The following is a 20,890-nucleotide window of genomic DNA, read 5'->3' on the forward strand; positions in this document are numbered from 1 at the left end:
TCTGGAGACAGAGTTTTGGGTGAAGTGGGGAAAAACAGCTTTATTTCTTTGCCAGGTAAAAGGACGACTTACACCTTAGAGACCATGAGCCCCATTCGGGGAGGGGTAGCAGGGAGCTTGATAGTGATCGTCCAAGGAACAGAGCTTCTGAATGACACCTGTGAACGTGCAGAGGATGCATTTTTCCCTCCCTGACGCGGAGGCAGTGATGTCAGGAAAACCTGGTGACGGGGCCTCCTGTTTCTGTGGTTGTCAGACCGGGTCCTCTTCCTCCAGTGGTCCCTGCGCTGGTGTTTGTCTTCTCTGCCAGGAGTTAACGAGGCATGACTCTGGACGTTTCTGTGCCTGGAACAGAGGGTGCTGAAGGGGGACAGTGAGTCCTCTAAAGAGGAGAGAAATGTGTGCAATTTAGAGTCAGGCTAGAATGTGCTTTAGCAGGAGGGAGGCCGTGTTTTGGTCCCTGTGATCTGGGTACTTCAGCGAGGAGCTACAGCAGAGGACACCAGGGAGGGGACTGACCCTGGAAGGCCCCGGAGGGTCCTGCTCAGTTATATGTGTGTGTGGGAACAGGATGCAAATCACAAATCACTGGTGATGTGGGCCTATCCCCAGGAGCTGGTGTTCTGAGTCCTGTAGCTGTCATACCTGGGGTTGAAAAGTGCAACTGGTAAAGACTGATTTTTTAAAGAAGAATTTAACTGGAAAATGAAACCGTGAGACCCAAGTCATTGACGCAAAAAAATGAGACAGTGTAGTGGAAGCAGAGAATCATGGTGTCCTATAAGGACAATTGCCCTGAATATGTGAGCATAGTGACCTAGGGGAAAAAACCAGACTCATTTATCCCTGAATTTTCTCTGCTAGAAAAGAGAAGGAAATTTACATTATCTTTGTAAAACCCCCGCCTCTCATCCCTGCTGCACTTGGCCCAGTGGGTCCCCATGAGAAAGGAGGGAGCATCTTACTTTACTGGAGGCGTCACCAGTCCTGGTGCAAAGCCACTCTGGAAACAGCAGCTTTACTACGTGTGTGTTGTGAGCAGGTCCACACGTGGGTGCTTTCAGGACGCTCAACCATCCAGACCTGGACCCAAATTACAGTTCATTCCAAAGTCCTGGATTCTGTGCAGTCTCCATCTGTCTTAACTGATTGTTTTCACGATAGTAAAGGAAATAAGTATTTGTCATAAAGTATCTAGAAAACGCAGGCACATGTATGAAACAAATGAAGATGGCCAGCAATGACCACTAACAACAACAAAGATGATTTTAAAAGATGGCCAGTGCTTGTGGGAGGAGCTCTTGTGTTAGCCGGTGGGGGGTAATTCCTTGGGTCTCCACAGTGACCAGTGGAGAGGAGGTCCCTCGTTGCAGAGAGAGAAACACATGCTAATTCAATGTAATTATTCAAATGAAGCCCGCTCCTCCTTGGAGTTACTTTCAGCGTCACCTCCGTTTGGATACTTGACATTTGTCCCAGGCGTCATGGGAATTCGTCTCTGAAATACAAGCATCTAAATTCAATTGCAGGAAAAGTCATCACAGTCAGCCAGCCATCTCCCTCTGGAAAGGGAGACTCTGTAGAGTTTAGGGGATGGGGAAGGGGGACGTGCATGGGGAATGGGGAAGCAAGGACTGTCCCTTTAGGGATGAGCCTGGAGCCTACTGAAACCAGCAAACTACAGAAGTCCTCATGGCAAGAGAGCTTGGCTTCCTGCACGAGGCAAACTCAGGGAATAAAAACGTGACAGAGGCTCCCATCAGAGCTGAAAATGCACCACCTCCCTCCAGAGAGCTTTGTAAGGAGGAAGGACAGAATTGCTCAGCAAGATGCAGACAGCCCTGTGCGGGCACATCGTGGTTTTGATTTGCATTTCCCTGATGACGTGTGATGTGTTGAGCACCTGGCTGTGTGTTTACTGGCTATCTGTATGCCTTCTTTGGAGAAATGTCTGTTTCGGTCTTTGCCCATTTTTTCCCGTTGAATTGTTTGTTTTCTTGATATTGAGTTGTGTCATTTCGTTAATCATTTGGATTATTCTTCTGACGATTTGGACATTAACCCTTTATCATATACATTATTTGCAAATACGTTCTCCCATTCCCTTTGTGTTTTGTCGATGGTTTCCTTCACTGTGCAGAAGCTTTTTAGTTTAATGTCGTCCCATCTGCTTGTTTTGTGTTTTTGTTTCCCTGGCCTGAGGAGATACACACAAAGACAACATTGCTAAGACCAATATCAAAGAGCATACCGCCCGTGTTCTCTTCTAGGAGTTTTAAGCCTTTAATTCATTTTGAGCTGATTTTTGTGTATGATGTGAGAAAATAGTCCAGATTCATTCTTTTACATGTAGCTGTCCAGTGTCCCCAAAGACATTTATCAAAGAGACTGTTTCTTCCCCGTTGTATACACTTGCCTCTTTTGTCATCAGTTAGTTGACCGTTTGAGTGTGGGTTTATTTCAGGACGCTCTATTTTGTCCCATCGATCTATGTGTCTGTTTTGGTGCCAGAACCATACTGTTTTGAATACCATAGCTTTGTGGTATAGTTTGAAATCAAGACTCTCTTTCATTTATTTCTTCCCTGATCTTTTTTATTTCCTTTCTTCTACTAACTTCGGGTTTTGTTTGTTCTTTCTAGTTCCTTTAAGTGTAAAGTAAGGTTGTTTATTTGAGAGTTTTCTTATTTCCTGAAGTGAGTTTGTATCACTATAAACTTCCCTCTTAGAACTGTTTTATCTGCATCATGTAGGTTTTGGATCATTATGTTTTCATTTTCATTTGTCTCCAAGTATGTTTTTGGATTTCTTCTTTGATTTCTTTGGTAATCCATTGGTTGCTTAGTAGTGTATTTGTTTTGCCTCCACATGTTTGTGGGGGTTTTCGGTAGGTTTTTTTTCTTGCAGTTGATTTCCAGTCTCAGAGGATTGTGGCCGGAAAAGATGCTTGAGCTCAGTCCAAGCATCCATATTTCCGAAGTCTTTGTTTCCAAGTTCATTCTTCCCCATCAGCATTACTTCAGAAATATTACAAATATATATTTTTCACTAATAGTGTCACCTAGTTGTTTTTCGAATGGAAGATGGAAGGACAGCCATTTCAGTCAGTAAGAACATTTTCTGAGACTTGCTTTGTGACCTAGCATGTGATCTATCCTGGAGAACGCTCCATGTGCATTTGAAAATAACGTGTATGCTATTGATTGGGATGGAATGTCTGTGTGTGTGCATGTATGCACCTCTGTGTATCTGTGTCTGTGTGTGTGCACATGCATGTGTTTGTATGTGTCTACGTGCATGTACGCATCTGTGTGTGTTCCTATGTATGTGCATTTGTGTTGGGGGCAGAGGCTTACATAAGTCCAAGATCACCAGGGTCTTGATGCCGTGGACCAGGTAAAGCTTTAGTGACATAAGTGAAATCCAAAACCACTGGGAATTCTAGTTGGATCTCTGAAGATTTCTGCAGATGTTTCAGCTGCAAAACAGGTGGGTGTATCTGCCAAGTGCCCTACAGATTCTCTGTTAGATGTGCATGCACTTTTGAAACTACCAGCCTGACTGTGGCCATTTTGGCAAGTGCCACATTTTGCTTTCAGGATGGAAAGCAAAATCTCCCTGGGAATCCAGGATTTGAATAGCTTGATATGTCTTAATAATCCCCTCTAAACAAAGCCTGCTCTTTCTCCCAGCCCCACAGGTGCCTGTGAGTAAATGGGCTTAGGTGGAGGGGGTCTTTGTGAAGCTGAATGTGGGAAACAGCAGTGTGATTTCCTGCTTCAAAAGAGTTGGCAGAATATGAATTGAAATGCTCGCCCGTATTTCTAAGACCATTCTTCCCCATCAGCATTATTTCAGAAATATTAAAAAAATATTTATTTTTTTCACTAATAGCTTCGCCTCGTTGTTTTTCGAATGGAAGACGGAAGAACGGAGCCCCCAGACACTGAGCATTCCTCCCGGAGCTCAGCGTGTATGTATAAACTTTCAGTATAATTGGATTCGAAAATAGAAGGAACAGAGAAAGTTTGAAATGAGGTTCATAAAAGAACAAACACTTTTTATTTAGAAGTTTCTGTTCAAAGTGCAGAGACTGCACTCAAGATTTCTTTTTTGTCTTGATGTTCTTTAGTACCTTCTGAAGACGTCTTCTTGAATGTATAGTTCATATGCGCTACGGTGCAGGGTGTTGCTTATTTTTAGAAGACTTAAAATATATAGGAAAGTACAGAGAAGAGTTTAATATAAATTCTTCCCTAGCTGGAGATCAGTGCAGCACAATTACTTTGTAGATGGAAAAATAACATTCAAGGGCATTAAAATCCACCAGGGAAAATTTCCTCTTACTCCAAGGGGAAGCCTGAAACATTATCAGTAGATAAAACCAACTAATCTTTGTGTTTTAGGAGAATCGTGAAAATGAGCCTGGCTTTAATTGTTGGTCTGGATCTCTTGCTTAGATGGAATTTATTTTATTTTAGGTTCAGGATGGTCTCTTAAGATACTGCAGAGGCTGCGGGCCGAGGCCAACTTTTTATTCGCTGGGATAAAGCACGTTAGAGTGAGATGGCTGTTGTTCTGAAATCTGGGGTCTGCGTGGGGCCGACTTTTCTCCCCATTCGAAACTATTTTATGTGGTTAAATGGCTGAGGTCGTGATCAACCTGTCACTGTTCCCTTTATTTCTTTGGCCTGAAATTATGTAAAAAAGAAAAAAATAAGAGTCGTTCACAACTTTGATGTTTTATTGCAAGTTTAGAATTATTCCATTAAGTTGATGATGAAATCTGACCCAATGAATGGAATGACCAGAAAATGACAGGTGTGTAGACACCGCCTGTAAAATGTACTTAATTCTCATCCTTCTTGCTTCCTTCCTGATGGGGCTATCATTCCCTTTGCAGTCCCATTTTAGGATATCTGAACTATCCAGGGATGTCTAACATCCATTTAGAATATCCAGGTTCCCTGGATGTGCCTGCAGAGTGCAGGCATTTCCCAAAAGTATAAACCATTTCGTTGGACTGGGTCAAGCACAGCTGGCATCGGTGACTCGCACCTGCCATCACTCGGCCCTTTCATTTCCATCTTCTGGTCCGAGGAGTCCACTTGTGCATTTGCACCGTCGTGGTGGACCCACCACTTCACAGTCGCCCTCAGGCACTAGATGGTGCAAGATCTCAACAGCCACATGATGTGCAGGGAGGTCCCAGGATTTACACAGGGCAGCACGGGGTGCTCCTCCCCACCACGGGACACGGGCTCAGTGTGGCAGTACTGGTTTCTCTCAAATCCACAGCCTTTTTGTATGTATGTCCGGGGTATAGATGTAACCTGCTGCCTAAAAGGGTCCAATTAGAACCAGTCAAAGGAAGGGATGCTTGGGGAGGGGTCCAACTGACCTCTCCGTGTGGAGCCCTGGGCAACACCACTTCCTCCCAGTGATGACGTGTGACAGTGTGCACAAAGGCAGCTCACCCGGGCTGCTTTATTGGAGCCTCATGGTGGAGGTATGAGTGACTGAACCGTGCCCACGTGGTTGCACTCAATTTCCAGCCCCCTCCCCTCCCTGGAGGTTGCGTTGGCATCACCTGACTCAAATCCCCAAACCTCCAAGCAGCTGGTTGGTCATTCCAGTCTGGTCGACACCCCCCCACTGAGTCATCCCGTTAGCATAAACCATCCGGGGTGGTCTGAGCGGCTACAGTAAAGATGTAGTCATCACTCTGGGGGTTGCAAATCTTACTTTGAATACAGTGAAGTCATTCCTAGCCAGTGGTCTGCTGTTTAAGCATGAGCAGAAACACAGGTCTCCCCTGAATAAATCTGAAAGGGGCAGTGGGAGATGAAATAAAATTTTGTGTTATGGTCCCAAGTCACAGACAAGGCATTCTTGTCAGCCACGCACGGACGTGTGGGAGATTGGAGTCAACACTGTGCTGTGGACTGTGTCACAGTCATGACAGCGTGATCTGGGTTTTCTACTCCCAACCCTTGCGACCCCAGGGAGGTCAAAGCATGATGCAGGGTTTGGCATCTGTCTTCCCGGCGCGACACCCCAGTCCCCGGGGGCTGCAGTCACAAGGAAGAGAGCCTGGTTGGAGGCAGAGTTTGACTTAAACTTACAGGTACTTCGTATCTTGAGAAAAGCCTTCCCACAGTCTCCTTACTTTATCTGTTCAAGAACCTTGGAGGCAGGCAGGTCAGAACATTGGTATTTCATGTTTCGGATGAGCTTGCCCACCAGCCCGCTGAATTGGTGCACAAACTGAAACTAAGGTCCAAGCCTTCCTCCCAAGCCATGGCTCATTCCGACAACCCCAAGCTGAAAGTCCACCGCGGCCCCTGGGACGCTGAGCATGAGGCTGCTCCCACTCTAACATGTGGCACAGGAGGCCATTCAGCATCTTTCTGTGCACCGTCCATCCAGCGCTCTGGCTGGAGTAAGAGCTGGGCTCACTTCCCCAAGGTGTAGAGAAAAGAAAATTGCACGATCTCTTAAGGTACGTGGACGAAGAATGCCATGCGTTGTATCAGTAAACAAAGGATGCTGCGACCATCAGGCCATCAGCCATTGCAGCGGGCTGCCAGCGGTGCCCCCAAGGAGTCAGGATGCGAAAGCACAGGACACTGGCCCTGGAGCACCAAGGTGCAGATCACAGGAGTGATTTCAAGGAGCCCAGACTCCTGCATCTTCTCATTCACAGGAAAGCGCCCAGTTCCTTAACTTGATACCCGGCTCTCTCTAATTAACAGTGATCGCTTGATGTTCCGACTACCTGCTCCTGTATATCCTGGCTCCTCCCTTACGTCTTCCGAGCAGTCCCTCAGAGCTCCCGGAGAGGCTGCCTTTGGGGCTCGGAGTCCTCAGCCAGTTCATTGAGTAAACTACAACTCTCAACTTTCAGGTTGTGCATTTAGTTTTCAGTTGACGTAAGAAACTATCAGTGCTTTATACCCCGACAAAGACGGATGAAGGTGAGTCAGGAATTGCGTGATGCTAGCGGATCCCGAGACTCAGAATCAAAGCACCGTGTGGCACTGATAAATATTCATCCAGCGGCACGTCCAGTTGCAGTCCATTTAGCACGAAGTGGTGAACTGGAAGACAAAAGCCCGAGAGCTCATTATCATGACTCGACTTGGAAAAGTTTGGAGCAAGTTCTGAAGCAATTAAGGTTGCATTGGAATAATGTGATGAACATGCTCATTTATTTATTGTTGAGCGGCTCCGAGATGCCCAGCTACATCCCACCGGCGGATGCCTGGCAGCCGCGGGACGGCTGATCATCACGTGGAGAAAGAATTATTTTTAACTCCCCATTATTAGAGGAAGCACACATCTGGAGCCTTGCAAGGAGTGATTATCAGCTGTTCAGCTGAGAAAAAGCCTGGTGTCTACAATGCATCGTTTTCCAATTATTTTGATATTTTTCAATGCCTTAAATGCTAGAGGCATATAAAATTCAGCTCATTTAATCCCTCTAAATTATAGTTTCTCCATCTGTCATGGTTTTACAGTTTAATAAAATCATTACTTTTTATAAACCCAGTAAAATCATGGAAACTATTGGAGTTAGCACAGCTTCAGCTCAACTTTATTTTTTTTTTTTAGGAAGAATAAATATATCTGAACTGGAAAATAAATTTCATATTTTCAGTCTGCTAAGAGTTTGGGGATTTTTACTGGGTCACTTATCAAGCTGACAAAAAGCAATGTATTTTCTTATTTTTCTTAGATGATATTCCCAAAGACTGTAGCATCGGAAAGTTGTGCTTTTTTTGCTGAAATAAAAAGAAATAAGCCAGACTCCCTGACCCCCATAAGTCAATTCCACATCCCTATGGCTTTGACTGCATTTAGCAATCTTTCTTTATTGAAACTCACACATCCAGGTCAGAGCTCTGAAATGTGGAACAGAGCGATGATGGGGCGGGTCTGTGTACTTGGCTGAATGTGTGTCATGAAATAAGTCAACACGAACATATGCATGAAAAGGTGTTTGAAATTTGCACTGGCAAAGAGAGGGCAGTTGTGTTAAGGTTAATTTCATGCTGAAGCAATAAGAAATGTTTTGCATTTTTTTAGAACCTCTAGGAAAACTGCATGGGGGCCCAGAATATATTCCTAAACTATGTATTACAGTTTTCAGAATTTCACCATTAGAAACTCAGTTTCTTTGGGAAGCCTCCAACCAACTTGTTTCCATGCCCACTAGCAAATACTCAGGTAGCTGGATTTATAAAATAGGGATTCATTATTTCATACAATACAGTTCTAAAGCTGAATGGCCACATGGTTGGTTCAAAAACTTATAAATATCTTCAAACGTCCAGAATTTTTCCATCTTTCTGCTCCAGTTTCTTCAGTTTGTTAGCTTGGTCCTTATGTTTGTTGCTTCATGCCCCAAAATAGCTGCCAGTGCTCCTAGCATCACATCCTCATCCAATCACAGTTAAAAGCAGGACAAAGTCAGGTGTCTCTTTAATGAAAAATGCCTATTTTTCTCCCAAACCTTCTCTTCTCCTGCTCTCTAAACAGCATTTTCCAATTTCAGATTTTTGCCAAACATGCTCACAATTTTTCCCATAATTACAACAATATTTGTACTATTATTTCTGTGATATTTACTTTAAAAGTCTTATTTTACTTAAAGAAAAGTATTTGAGAAGAAAACTTTTAAAACAGGAAACTGCCTACATACTATAAATGGAAAAAACCATTATTCTGTGTCAAAAATAGGTAATTATGGAAATAAATAAAATAAATACAGGGCATCACGACCTTGATGCTGCTACTTGCCTTAGGCTTTGAGCCTGAGTTCCACACCCTTTATGTCAGAAAGGAAGCTTCCAGAGCATCAGAAAGGATTCAGGGATATAAATGCATCAAATGGACAGCAACCTTTGTGCAACCAGAAGAGCCTGAAGACTTCTGGACAGTTGTGACTATCAAGTTAGTCACCGTGAGATGAAATGCAGTTCAGCTCTGCCTGTCTATACTGCAGAATCATGCCTGACCCCTTGGAGAGGAGATCCCACCTTGTGGCTGACCAGGTTGGGAGCCCACAGTGGCTGGCAACATTAGCCCCGCCCCCATCCCGGGGGTGACTCAAGATTGGTCTAATCCAATCCAGGTAATCCCACTGCCCTGGCCGTGATTGGGCCAGACATGGGGCATGTGACGCTGTTACGGCCAATCAGACATTAGGAGATGTCTTCTAGGACCTTCTGGAAAATACCTTCCTCCTTGATAATAATTATAGTCCAAGAACGCTCCTGTGAGCCCCTGTTCTTATTGGCTGAGTCCTCTGTGCCCTGTACCTGCTCACATTTAGGGTGTATGCATGTGTCTCTTGGGTGTGACTTATGCCACGGTTATTTACAGTGTCTGACCTTGTGTGTCCTGTGCTCTGCGCCAGCATAATCCTCCTCTCATTAACCTACACAGATCCCAAGCGTCTTTTTACCTTCAAAAAGCAGGTGCAAGGAAGACTTCTATGAGTTAATATATTTGGGGAGGAGATGCTAACGAGACAAAAATATTACACAGCAAATGCAAAAATTAAAATACAGAAAAATTCTTCTGCAAAAAAGGCAAAAAGACTGGGGAGTGTGTCTGTAGCAAGTATTGGAGGTTTAATAGGTTTAATGTTGGAGTTAGAGTATGGCTGGACCTGGGAGAGGGAAGGTCTGGAGGCTGCAGCTGGACAGCCAGAGGAAAAGTCACTGGCGACTTCAGCCCGAAGCAACGGCGCTCAGTCTGATAAGCTGCTCTGAGCTTGTCCAGAAGCCGCCACATCCATCTGCCATGGCCTCACGGTGATAATGGCTTTTGCTTCCTTTTTGCCTTCCAGATCTCATTTGATTTCCTCACATTAGAAGAGATTTCTGGGAAGTAGTCCCCAGACTCGGAAGGGAGTAGTGATGGGGTTAAACTGGCAAAAAAAAAAAAAGAAAAGAAAAGAAAACCAAGTACAGATCTGTATGTATCAAAGGAAGATGAAAGACAAATTTGGAAACTTCCTTCTTTCACAAAATATTGGATTATCATCGACTAGACACTGGTCCTGGCCTATCCTGGGGGCGACCATTGCTGGGGAGTGAAGGTCTTATCCTCTCAGAATTCAGATGCTGAAGTTCATGTCCCCAGATATGATGGTATTGAGAGATGGTACCTTTGGAAAGTAGCTGGGTTCAGATGAGCTCCTGGGGTTAGCGCCCTTACAAGAGCAGGTTCCCGGGAGCTGGCGCCCTCTCCCTCCCGCTGCTGTGTGAGGACTCAGTAAGGCGTCACCAGGCAGCAGGAGAACGCTCCCCAGACCTGAGCTGGCTGCAGCCTTGAGCTTGGACCGCTCGCCTCCAGAGCTGTGAGAAGTATATTTCTGTGGCTTATGCCACCCAGCCTACGGCATTTTTTCTTTAACGGCAGCCTGAGCTGAGGAAGGTGACGGCGAACAAAGGAGATGTAATCCTTGTCCATGATTTTTCCTACAACTAGATGATGACTCTGTCCCATTACAGTCCTTGCACCTGGTAGAGGCTTACAGGCTCCTTTTATGTCCCTGGGGAGTAAATGATATGACCCTTTTATAGGGGCCCACTGTTCAGAAAGCCTATGTTGGACCATTTAAATGCAAAAATGTCTGACCCCAAACTAGGTGGGGGTTTGGAATGGTTGAGATGATTGAAAAAAAAAAAAACTAACTAAAATAAAAGAAACAAAACAACTTATATCCCTTTTTATTTTTCCCTTCTTATTTTTTTCCTCTAGAAATTAGATTTTTGTGGCATCTGCTTCTCCCTAAATTCTGGGAAGCCTTGTCCAGACGGTAAGAGACACACTTTAATCTTTTCTGATTAAAGGGATGGACTGTGGAGATACCACGTAATTTGAATTTTTCTCCTTGACGGATGGTTTTCCATTCCTGTTGAGGTAACTCAGGATCCAGGCTTGGATGGTTATGAGACGAGAGGAAATGCATAGTCCTTTCAGGAAGAAAGGCCGTCACCAGACGCAGGCGTTCCTTCCAGCCCTGCAGGAGAAGGGAACCAAACACAGCTCCCAGGCAGGTCCCCGAGTTTGCTCTGACAAGTTCCCATGTTCCCATGAGTGAGTCTGGCAGCAACTACCACTGTGTTTGGGTTCAGATGACGTCCTCAGAGGAGAAAGGAGAACAGCTTGCCGTTCCTGTGCTGGAACGAAGGACGTTCATGAATTTCAGGCTCTTTAAGGTTTTTTTTTTACCTTAGTGGATCCATGACACCAATAATTGGGGAAGAAGCATATTAGAGGAGAAACACATCCCATGAGAGTTGCTGAGGATAGGAGCCTCCTGTCCTTTGTTGGATTGGTTATAAAACCTGACACAAGCCTGTACTATTTGTTTTGCCGCTGCGGTGCCGCTGGTGAGATGAAGAGCTACGTCGGGGGAGTGCTCACAGAGACCCCTCCCACCGTTTGTATAAGGCTGGGGGCACCCTGCCCCCCGGAGTCAGAAATTAATATCACCCTCACACAACAGGGCGAAAGGAAGGAAGATATGGGGTGGAGACGTTTTGGCCTCAGAACAATAACTCCATCGACTGAGTTAAATGTGTTCGACTCAGGCAGAGGGACACCCACCTGTGTGAAGTCGTCCTGGCTCCCGGCAGCAGCGCGGAGCCTGTGGAGCAGCTCAGCTGGAGGGGAGGAGGCTGGTAACCCAGCTGTCCCGAGCTCCCGCCTCTGTGTGTTTCGAATGTCCTGGAATTATCCGTGGGGACTGACAGATTGAGATTCATAGATGTCTCAAGCGCAGAGCTGTCGTGGGAGATTTCCAAATTCCCCAGGTTCATTTATAACTGAATCTAGGATTTCAGTCGCTTCCTCTGTATGGTTGGAAAGCCAGCTTAGCGGGTCCATATGTGCTCCTGGGGGTGCATTTTGAGGACATTTGCTGAGAACTATAAATGCATCCGATAATGTTTCTCTCGGCATCTAGAACAGAGCTAAGAGGAGGCATCTGGGAATCGAACCATCTCACACCTGTCGCACAACACTCGCACAAACCCGGTGGGCCCCCGGCCTTCAGACATGGTCCTGTAACTCTGGGTTGTATGGCTCTGGCTCTGGCTCTGGGTTGCCTCTCACCCGCAGGTTGTAGACCCGTCCTCTGCGTTCGTGGATTCTGGGCTTGTCTCCTCCAGCCCTGAGGGGACCAGCCGTTTGCTGCCGTCCTCGATCTCTAGTTTCCTGTGACCTGAGCTCCTAGGACGCCTCTGTACCTAGTTCTCATATAATATTACCCCCTTTGACCCATGGAGCACAGATTCTGCTCGGCTGAGGGGACCCCACTCAACGTTTCCACGGACGGGGATGCGAAGTTCGCTCTGAACAGCAGCAGCCGCTATGAAAACAAACGCTGAATGGCTCATCCCACTTCCCACCCAGCGCACACTTTTTGATCCTTCACGTTATGTCAGCCCAGGGAGACAGAGATGGGTAAGACTCTGTCGCAGGCCTGCAGACGCTTGCAGCCGATGGCAGATGCCACCGTGGACGTGATAAATGAGTAAAGTGCATCGATGTCTAACACTCAATGATACGAGCAAAGGATAAGAGGGGACAGAGGGAATGACCATTCATCTGCAAGGGGGAGGGTGAGAGGAGAAAGTTAAAAAGAAAGCTTTGGAGTTCGAGATTTGCAGATACTAATATATATAATAGATAAACAACAAGTTCACACTGTACAGATATATTCAATATCTTATAGTAACTTACGGTGAAAAGAATGTGAAAATGAGTATCTGTATGTTCCTATGTGACTGAAGCATTGTGCTGTGCACCGGAAACTGGTGCAACATTGTGAACAGACTACACTTCAATAAAAATTTAAAAAAAAAAAAAGAAAGCTTAATTGGGGAGGTGATATGTGAGCCTTGAGCCCATGGTCATCAATCTGCTTCGAGGTGAAGGCTTCTGGGCTCCAGGAGACGGGGCTTGAGTTTTGGATTCACTGCCGATGACCTGTGTGCACCTGAGACGCTGCTTACATTTTTTTCTCTTCTGATGTTCAGCATTGCTATAGTGTGAGCCAATATTCACAAATAAAAATTCAGAGCACTACCAGGGCTCCAGAAAACTGTCTCCTGTCCCCTTCCAGTCCCTAGTTTCCCCCAAGAGTACCCACCCTTATAACACTCTAAACTCAATAGAGCAAAATGAGCCTCTGGCTTGGACAGGCACCTCCCCAGAGAGGCCAGGGGGCCAAGAGGCTCCGGAAAGGGCCTTGGCCTTCCCCGGGGAAACGCGGCGCCGTTCCGCTGCGCAGCCAGCAGGATGGCTCAAGTGAAGGCGCAGTTTGCGAAGTGTGGGCAAGAACGTGGGGTGGCCAGAGCTCTGATGTTCTGCTGAAGGAGAGTCAATTGGTACCAGTCCTTTGATAAATTCTTTGGAAACACCTATCAGGGCCGTACAGGCATGACAGCCGCATGGCTCCCAACTTTCTCTCCACCAAGGATGGCTTTGGTACTTTCCCTCCATCTTACGTGGGACTTAGGAGGTCCTGATGATAATGGTGCTCTCAAGAGGAGTAGCACTCTTTCGTGAGCACCTACCCTGTGCCCAGAACTCTGCGTAGGGCTTCACATTTATTAACTCATTGAAACCTCACAACCCTGGAAGCGGGTCCTGTCATTATCATCTGTGTGCTGATGAGGAGGAAGAGGAAGGAAGGGAATTCCCACGTCACCGGGCCAGCAGGCAGCAGAGGCGGCCTCTAAGGTCCTGTTTATGGGGCTGCAGACTCACAGCCTTACCCACTCTCCTCTGTATTACAGGGAAGATGGAGGGACACTGCATCGGAGCTTGGACGCTGGGGTCAGACTGGCTGGGTCAGTGCCTGACTTTTAGCTTCTTGCCCCGTGTGATCCAGGTAAGTTTTTTTTAAATTAATTTTTAATAGTCGATTTACAATTTTGTGTTAGTTTCTTGTGAACAGCAAATGATCTAGTCTCTTTTCCAGATTCTTTTCCATTATAGGTCACTGCAAGATAGTGAATAGAGCTCCCTGTGCTCTGCAGCAGGACCTTGTTGTTTCTCTGTTTTATATACAGTAGTGTGTATCTGCTAATCCCAGACTCCTCATTTATGCCTCCCCACTCCTTTCCCCTTTGGTAACCATAAGCTTGTTTTCTATGTCTGTGCATCTGTTTCTCTTTGTGGTTTTTTTTTTCTGTAGGTGTATATTTTTATTGAAGTATAGTCAGTTTACAATGTTGTCAATTTCTGGTTCACAGTATAATGATACTTCTGTTTTGTAAATAAGCTCATTTGTATCATTTTTTTTAGTTTCCACATATAAGTAACTTACTTCGGTTAATATGATCATCTCTAGGTCCATTCCATCCACATTGCTGTAAATGGTATTACTTCGTTCTTTTTGATGGCTGAGTAGTATTCCACTGTGTGTATATGTGTGTGTGTGTATCTCATGTCTTTATCCATTCATCTGTTGATGGACGTTTAGATTGCTTCCATGTCCCAGATGCTATAAACAGTGCGGGCAAGCTTTTTAACTCTTATTCCTCAGTTACCTTACCTGTAAAACGAGGAACCAAGTGAGGTCATCTGGGCGCACAGTACTGGCGCCCAGTGAGGGCTTTGTAACTGTCGTTCATCCTCACTGTCATTCTGTTACTCTGCCGTTCCATCGCTACACTGAGTTGTTCCAATGGGATCACTTTCTCAGTGAGGAATTTCCAGCCACTCTCCTAAAATGGTACCCCGCCCACCAATTCCACTCTCTCCACCTCCTCCCAGCCGCACTCCTAGTGGCCTCCGAGGCACTGAACCTTTCACTAAGACACCTGCTTAGTGTCTGCCTTCCCCACTGGAACATAAGTCCCCTGAGAGAGGGGCTTTTCATCTGCCTTTTTTCCATGTTTTACACCCAGACCCCAGGCAGTACTGGACACACAGCAGCTGCTCTGTGACGCGCTATCGTCTTCTTAATTAAGATCATTGTCAAGTTCAAGCCAAACAGTCTTGCAGCGCTAAGAGGGGAGGTGGGTTTTGACGGAGCCTCGCTCCTCCTGAGAAGCCCATCCTCACTCCTAGACAAAGCCCCCTGCTCAGCCGTTGCACGTCCTTTGTTACATCCAGCCACCTGCACAATGACCACTTTATTACCCCCGATTCATCGTGTTGTCTGCATTTTGAGGCAGCTGGTCATAAGTTTCACCCACATGCTCACCCACTGCAGGGTCTGTCTGCGTCCGGTAACTCCAGGGGGAGGGCCAGTGCAACCGGCAGCTTGTGAAATGCGTGCCTGGGGTGACGTTCCTCCAGTTTCCGGACGGCTGCTTGGTGACCCGAGTATCCTGGGGGGAGAACCTGTGTGTCCGCTGAAGAGTCGAGGGCGGAGGCTCCCCGGACGTGGCGAGCATGACTGCCCTGTCATGGCTGACACATCACACGTGCCTGACGGCCAGCTGCGGAGTGGGGACGTCTGCCCGGCAGTCACCTGATGGTGGTGGGGTCGGGGGAGGCATGGGACTCCTAACAGAGTGGGAACCCATCATCCCACCGGGACCACCTGTGGGCGTCCCAGTGTACCTGCTCCTACTCCACACTTCATCCTCCTGCAGATCGGCTCTCAAACCCTGTCCCTGGAGCTGAATGCAACCTTTCTGCTCCATTTTCAGAGAGTCTCAGTTTCCTCACTTGTAAAGTAGGGGTAATGAGAGCTTCTGTTATTATCAGCATCGCAGTTAAATGTCCCGATTCCTCGTGCTTAGATCAGGGCTTGGCTCACGGCTAAGTGTCTTCAGTCTAGGCTGTGAGTTACTTCTGGCCTCCCCCTCTGTGGGCCTTTTTCCTCCACCTGCTCTGGTTTCTGTCCTTGCGGTGGCTTTGAGGTCTCACGCAGGATCTCAGACCCCCTGTCCACCTGATTTTGGACCTCAGCTCCCTACAGCGGGCCCACCTGGGGATTCCCAAGGGGAAGAAATCTGCATGTCCAGCCTGAGGTCCCACTTGAGACAGAAGTGAGATTCATCCGAGTAGTCAGCTGTGTCCGTTTTGGATAAAAAGCCGGCCCGGCAGTTGCAACACCGCCTGTCTGCAGTAACGCAGCCTCCTCAGCACCAGGAAGCTCGGGCAGACAGGCTGGCTTTGCGTGTGGAATGGACGGTCACTCGTGGCTCCAGAGACCGGGTGTGGAGCTGGCCTTGGCACACCTGTAGCGCCCTTGGTGACGAGGAGATGCACAGGGTGTGGAGAAGACGCCCACAGTGAGCGCTGGGTGCAGCCTGGCTTCTAAGACCAGCTTCACGATTCTCCACTTCAAGATGGGGGCCTCCCTGGGCTGGGGAAGCCGGATACCTTTGCCACAGACCTCATCCAGAGAGCGGCCCAGAGTGTGGTCGGAGCACCCCGGGGGCGCTCCTGGAGAACCCGGTTAAGACTCCCAGCGGAAACCTCTTCGCTTTGGACACCGATCCGTATCGTGAGCGAAGAAGGCTGGCGGTTAGATTCCAAATATCCCATCCCACTTCCGAGCACGGTTCCCAAACCAGGCGGCACAAAATGGCAAGAAGTCTACGCGTTCCTCTTGCACATGGTGGCTCCTCCGTCGACCGCGTCGCTCGTCCGGGACGAGGGCGGCCTCTCCACGGTGACTCCTGTCGGGAAAAGGGACTGATGATTTCAAAACCAGAGCCAGAGGAAGCGAGTCCCCATCGGGGAATTTCATGATGATGAAAAAGAAATTTGAAAAGAGAGGGAGGAGGGAGGTGGGAATCAGAGAAGACGTGTTGAGGGAAGCAGAGGTCCGAAGACCCGACAGGACGAGGACCAGGGGATGCTGGGCTCTCGCAGCTGGAAAAGGCACAGAAAGGGGGTCTCCAGCAGAGCCTGCATGAGGAACCTGCCCCTGCCAGTGCGTGACTTTAGGACTTGGAATCTCCAGAAATACGAGATAATAGATTGTGTGGGTTTTTTTTTTTTAAGCTGCTGAGTGTATGGTGGGTCCTTACAGCAGCAAGAGGAAACAAACACAGTGCCCAAGTCGCTCGCTCCCTGATGCTACAGAGCGGAACTCAGCGTTAACAGAGCTCACTGGCAGGACCAGAAGTGAAACCGGGAACGGCACGTTTGTGTCACAAGATGATGACAACATTAAAGCTGGTCTTCAGCCGGTGAAGGGAGGCACAGCCAGAGTGCTTTTGCTTTTGCGGCCCATTGAGTCCCAACAGCAGATGTGACACAGGCATTCTCATCATCCCCACCTCACAGATGGACAAACGGAGGCCCAGAGACGCCAAGCACGTGACTCAGAGTCACACAGCCGGAGGGCAGGGAGGCCGAGCTGACTCGGGCTGTGAGGCTCCAGACCCCATGGCCTTAACCACTGCTCTGAATTGCCTCTTCTAGGAGGCTGGGTTTGGAATATAAAACTTAGAGTAAGAGAATCAAAAAGCCCATTCGAATGAATCAAAAGTCTGAATGGTAGGGATCTGTGCATGTTAGATGTGTGTTCTGAACGTGCGTGAAGATTTAACAGTGACGTCCAAGGAGGGGACTTGCTGATGCCTTTTTGGGAGAAAGATCAGCAGGACAGCTGGCTTTTGTCGTCATTATTATTACTGTTACTGTCACTTATATGCAAATATCATGCCATTTTAAAAAGCACTTCCATCTTAATTTAAGTAGCCACATTCCTCTTTACTTCCCGGCTCACCAAACCCTTTCATCTTCTTCGAAAGGTTATGCTGATCCCAGGTTCAGTTAATTGCGTCCCAGACTCTGCATTAAATAATGGAATCCGGGTTAACGGAGCTTTGTTGACGTTGAAGACTAATTACTGACAATGGTGGGCCTGACGTTTGGCGTGTAGACCCACAGACGGTTTGCACCGCCTGCAAGGGACTTTGTAAATATTTTTTAAACATTTGGCTGCTCTGGGCTGTAAATAGCCCTTTTGCTATTCTGTTAAAATCTATTTAAATTAATGTTTAATTACACTGGAACTGCCTGCACGATTTAATGTAAAATTAAGCTTGTAATATGTGAGTAAATCTCTCTAAGATCCTAGCCTTAATCTTACCTCCTCTCTGCTAAGAATTTCAGCACCTAATTCAGAGGGAGGTGGAGGGTGGTCCAGGGGTGTGCTCATCCCTTACCTTCACTGGGCATTTTTCTTCACACAGACGAAACTGTGTGCTGTCTGCTGGTCTCCGTAATAGATCAGCATGCCTTTTGTGTGTTGCCTTCTGCCCGACTCAGACATTTAGTCAAGAATGGAATCAACATTCTCATCAAAGGCTTTTTATCCTCCATCATCAGTTACCTCTCCCAGCTCTGCTCTTTTTTTTGAGAACCTGGTGTCAGGTTGTGACTACCTTACCCACCCCCCTTCTTTATCCCAGGATGGGGAGAAGGGGATCTCTGGAAGGTAAGGGAGGGTGAGGCTTCTGCAAAGCTCCTTCCAGCCACTCAGCTTCTGCCTGGAGGCCCCCCCACCCCCGTCTCCTTAATCACTTACTCATCTGCCTCCTCTTTTGATGGGAATGTGGTCCCCCCAAGTCTGAGCGACACCCTGGATTAAATTTCCAGAGTTTAAGTGCAATCCCCTCCCATTGCTCAGAAGGTCGCCGTTTGGCTCAAACGGTTGAAATGGGCCTTTCAGGGAATTTCACCCACTAATTCACGTGGTGCCGAGTGTCACCTCTGAATTTATCTTCAGTAAAAGCTTGTCTGGGTTCAAGGGACAGAGGGAACTTCCCGGGCTCTGGGGTGGCCTGAGGAGGGAGGGTAAACGCCACCTTCCCTGGTCACCTCGCCGTGTGTCTAACAAATCACTAAGCAGATTTGCTGGAAGCCCTGCTTTGAGTTTTACAAGGAAGGTAACGTCCTATCTGACAGATCTTCGTCTGTGCTTCAAAAACGACGAAGAACAATCCTTTCCCATTCATGCTCCCCGCATTCTGGACAGGTGTGAAGTCTGGGAACTTCGGTTTTTCAGGCCCTCTGTGCGCTGGGTACCACTCACCCTCCCATCCCTCCTTCTCATCAAAGCATCTGGTCCAGATAAGTGTGCGCCATCCAGCTGGGAATTGGAGATGGTTTCTTTCCACTCAGGATTTGGGGATATTAGCCTCTTTTATTTTTCCTGCAGTTTAACTATATTCTGGTTTTCTCAGTTGAATTCAAATCATTACGTAAAAATGACTCATTCGCACCGGCCCCATGCCTGGCTCTGCGTCTGGTGTCAGGGACGCGGGGAGGAGACCCCAGCCCCACCATCCAGGCGAAGAGACGGCCAGGTGGAGAGGGAAGTCCCTCAGACTTGCGGAACCCACCCTGTGTGGGGTTGCCGCTGGCTTCCCACTTCACTGGCATGGATTTCCCCGAAGCTGTTCTGCATTTCTACTAATTTCTCTTTGGAGGCTCCTCAAGGAAGACTGAATGTTTAATAAATTATCCAGCCTTAATGAGACAAGGTGTCCTCAAATCACGGCCGACTGTCAACCACTAGGACTGTTGCCACTGGCTTTTCTTGACCGTTTGTCATGGTTTATAATTAATTACAGCTCTTAAAACCCAGGCATCCATTATAGAGATAACACAGAACAGAGCCTTTTGTATTGGATTCTCTGTCTTACTGTGACTTCCCTTCCACCAGAAAGCCCCTGCAGTGGGTCTTTGTGTGCAAATCCTATTTATCCTTCTTAGGGCTTGCAAGCCACCTTTCCCTTCAGCATTGGGGGGGAAAAGTTTATTTCTTGATGATTGCCTATTGTTTCAACACAAAAGGAGACAATCAAGTGAACATTAACCTTGGCTTGGGCAGAACATTAATTATTATTGGGATAAAGGCCACAGTGCCTTCAGGTACCATCAGAGAAACAAATGTTTGATTTTCAAGTGCAAAGTTAGGCATGAAAAGTGAGGGGAAGGAAGAAGGTCCCCACCGCTCAGTCGTGGCGCTGGAGTAGGGCCAGTTCTGGGCGATGTCTTCCTTCCGGTGTTCTGCTGTGGACAGAGTAAGAGCCTGGCGCTCCTTTGTTATGAACTGTAGTTTCTGTTTTATTTGTTTGTGTTTTGGTCTTGTTGTTGTTGGGGCAAAGAATAGTGACTTTCGTCGGAAAGCCGATAGACCAGGAAGAGGGTGGACCAGTGTCCCAAAGACCCATCTCCCCCGAGTTGGAATTCAGCCCTCTTCTAGACTGAAAGGGAGCTGAACTGTAGTTCTGAAACACTGGCGAACTTTCAGGAAGGTGTTTGCTCTGGAAAAGTCACTGTTTTTGATCCTCAAAGGGAATCACCAAGACTCCTAAGTTGAAAAGCAAGCAAACAAACAAAAAAAACCAGAATTGACTTGAGTAAATGTAGTTCTCACTGCCACAAAGATGAAAATCTGTGGGAACGGGGTAGCTCAGTGGTAGAGCATGTGCTTAGCATGCACGAGGTCCTGGGTTCGATCCTCAGTGCAGCCTTAAAAAAATTAAATAAATCTAATTACCTCCCCTCTCCCCAGAAAAAAAAAAAAAAGCTTAAAAAAAGATGCAAATCTAAGCATGTTGCTTTTCTTCTCTCAAACTCATTTCCCCTCATCTGTAAAATGACAGCTCTGAGTAAGACCCAGGCAGGTCTCCCAGGAGTGTAGTGGGAAATCCACGCGACACGTGTGCTGGTCACATCAAAGCCCTTCCACAGTGAATGCTGGGAGCCACGCAAACTGTGTCCCTGCCTCGGAGTGTCAGGAGGTGCAACGACATAGCAATGATTGTGAAAAGTCCTGCAGTAAAGAAGCCTGTTTAAATGTGCCGGCGTCTTCCATCCATTCACCCGCTTCCTTCTCAACTGTTTGCCAGGATTGTCTCATATGAAAAAGGAGGGAGATGAAT

At 47.1% G+C, this 20,890-nt stretch overlaps 1 long non-coding RNA gene across 1 annotated transcript in view; it reads left to right on the plus strand.

Moving 5' to 3' along the window:
- Positions 1-20,890, plus strand: part of LOC140690985 (uncharacterized) — a 97,354-nt gene that overhangs the window by 51,357 nt on the left and 25,107 nt on the right. Inside the window, exons 4-5 of the long non-coding RNA XR_012066409.1 lie at positions 3,894-3,972; positions 13,820-13,914. This is a non-coding gene — a long non-coding RNA (uncharacterized lncRNA). The remainder of the gene's footprint in view (positions 1-3,893; positions 3,973-13,819; positions 13,915-20,890) is intronic.

The sequence above is a fragment of the Vicugna pacos genome, chromosome 32 (assembly GCF_048564905.1).
Source record: "Vicugna pacos chromosome 32, VicPac4, whole genome shotgun sequence".
NCBI lineage: Eukaryota > Metazoa > Chordata > Mammalia > Artiodactyla > Camelidae > Vicugna > Vicugna pacos.